Source organism: Loxodonta africana, unplaced genomic scaffold (genome assembly GCF_030014295.1).
Source record: "Loxodonta africana isolate mLoxAfr1 unplaced genomic scaffold, mLoxAfr1.hap2 scaffold_606, whole genome shotgun sequence".
Taxonomy (NCBI): domain Eukaryota; kingdom Metazoa; phylum Chordata; class Mammalia; order Proboscidea; family Elephantidae; genus Loxodonta; species Loxodonta africana.
The window spans coordinates 42,501-45,000 of record NW_026975333.1 but is presented as its reverse complement, the minus strand read 5'-3'; the positions used below and the strand labels follow the sequence as shown (position 1 = coordinate 45,000).

At 81.4% G+C, this 2,500-nt stretch overlaps 1 non-coding gene across 1 annotated transcript; it reads left to right on the top strand.

The window, feature by feature from the left end:
* Positions 1–1,467: 1,467 nt before the first annotated feature.
* Positions 1,468–1,620, top strand: LOC135229895 (5.8S ribosomal RNA). Its single transcript, XR_010320562.1, has one exon. It is a non-coding gene; the product is annotated as a 5.8S ribosomal RNA (ribosomal RNA).
* Positions 1,621–2,500: the final 880 nt, after the last annotated feature.

Below are 2,500 nucleotides of genomic sequence, written 5' to 3'. Positions count from 1 at the left end.
GGGGATGTGGTCGCGGAGGGGGGGAGGTGCCGCGGTGGGACGGGGGGGCGCTGAGCCCCCCCTCCGCCGCCGGTCGCCCTCCCCACTCCGGCGGACACGCCGCCGCTGCCGCCGCCGCCGGCCGGCCGCCCGTCGGGGCCCTCCGCGGCCGCGTCGGCGCCGCCGTCGTCCCCCCCTCCGTCCCGCGCGAGGTGGAGTTGAGAGCCGGGGGGCCGTGCCCCGTCTCCGGCGCCGGTGTCCCACCCCGGTCGCCCGCCCCGCCCGTCGGGCGTACGCGTCCGCGGCGCGTCCCGGTACGCGCGCGGTGCCGCGGGAACCCCCCTCCCTTCCCCCCCTACGCGCTCCCCCTCCCGCGGGAGGATGGGGGGGCGCCGGTGGGTGGCGCTCGGGGGGTCACCCGCTGCCCGCCGCTTCCCGGCCGCCCGCCCTGTGCGTGGGGGGGGTAGCCCCGCGCCCGTCCTCCGGCCGACCGCCCCGGCCCCGCCGCCCCTGCGCGGCCGCCCCTTCCCTCCGGCCCCCCTCCCCGGCGTCCGCCCCCGCCCCTCGCTGACCTCCCCCGGCACCTTCGGGCCCTCGCCCGGCCTCCCCCTTCCCGCCCGCGAAACCGCGTCGTCCCGCCGTCGCCCCGGGCCCTCCGCGGCCCGGGGCCTGGGCCGCGCGGGTGCGGGGGGGACGGTGGCCGGCCTCCGAGCGCGCGCCCGTGTGGGTCGTCGCGGGGGTGAAGGGAAGAGGAGGGCGGTGTGTGCGTGTGCGGCCGGGAGGTGGGGGGAGCCGTAGGCGGGGTGGGCGGCCGCGCGCTGCGGGCGGCGGGTCCCCGGTGGCGGCGGCGCGGGGGGGCGCGCGTGGGCCCCTACCGTCCATCCCCCGCGTCACGGGCCGGCAGCGCCGCGGTCCCGCGCGTCCCCCGCGGGCGGCCGCGGCCGGGGATCCGCGTCGGGGGCGATGGCCGCGCCCCGCCCTCGCTCGCCACCCTGTCCAGGTACCTAGCGCGTCCCGGCGCGGAGGTTTAAAGACCCTCGGGGGGTCGCCCGTCCGCCGCGGTTCGTGGCGGCGGGCCCGCGGGGAGCGGCCGTGGGGGGGGGCCTGGCCCTCACCCCGTCTCTCCCCCGGCCTCCGCCCCCAGGCCGGGGGGCTCCGCGCCGCGCCCCGCTGCCGGCCGGGCGGCCGCCGGGAGGGGGAGCCCGGCGGCCGGTCGGACCGCGCGGGCCCGCGCGCGGGTGCCCCGTGTCGTTGGGGGTGGGAACCCCCGGGGCGCCTGTGGGGGCGTCCAGGCCCGCTCCTCCGGGGGCCGGGTGTGGACGGGCCCCTTGTCCGCGAATCCCTCCCGACCTTTCCCGAGTCGTGGTTCCGTCGTGTCTTCTGGCCGGCAGGAGGCGCCCCTCGGGGGATGTGTGCCGTGTCCAGGGCGGGGTCGCCTCCCTCCCTCCTCGCTGGGGGGGGGAGGGCCCTGCGAATCCAAACTCGTACGACTCTTAGCGGTGGATCACTCGGCTCGTGCGTCGATGAAGAACGCAGCTAGCTGCGAGAATTAATGTGAATTGCAGGACACATTGATCATCGACACTTCGAACGCACTTGCGGCCCCGGGTTCCTCCCGGGGCTACGCCTGTCTGAGCGTCGCTTGACGATCAATCGCCCCCCCGGGGTTTGCCGCCGGCCAGCGTCTGGCCGGCCCTCCCTCCCCCGGGGGTGCGCGGCTGGGGGCTTCCTCGCAGGGGCTGGCCGGCCGGCCCGCCGCACGCCCGCGCCCAAGCCTGGGCGGCGGGAGGCGCGCGGGCGGCGGCCGGGTTCCCTACGACCCCCTAAGGACAGACCCGGTGGTGCCCCCGTCCGCCCCCCTTCCCTCCGCGGCGGCGGAGGAGGAGGAGGGGGGCCGGGGGCCGCCGCGCCCGCGAGAGAGAAGAGAGAGAAGCGAAGCGAGAGCTCGCGACGGGGTCGTGGCTCGGGGGCCCTCCCTCGCGCCGCACGCGGCCTCGGGGTCACCCTGGCGACGGGGGGGGGTGTGTGCTCGCCGGGGGAAGGCGGTCCCGCGCCGCGCGGCGGGGGCCGGGGAGGGGCGACGGGGAGGGGAAGCGGCGTCCGCGTCCGGGGCGCCCCCGTCGGGCCGCCGCCTGCCCCCGGCGGCGGCCGCGGGGGACGTCCCGGCCGGCCTCCGTCTCCTCCGAGCCGCTCTTCCCCACGGTCCGCCGCGCGTCCGGGGCCCGCCGGCCTCCCGGCGGCCCCTTCCACCCCCCGTGCCTTGTCGGGACGCCTCCGCCGGGCGCGTGCGGGGGGCGGGGCTCCGCCCCAGGCCGCGGGCGGCCCGCGGGACGCCGCGGTGTCGCCCGCCAATGCGCGCCTCCCCCCTGGGTCGTTCCCCCCCTCCATGCCGCGCCGGCGAGGCCCGGCCCGGCGGGGGCGCCGCCGGGGCGCCACCGGGCGCGCCGGCGCCCCCTGCAGGACCCCGCGGGCCGCCGGCTCGTGCCCCTCCCTCCCCGCCCCGCTTCCCGTCCCCGTCCGC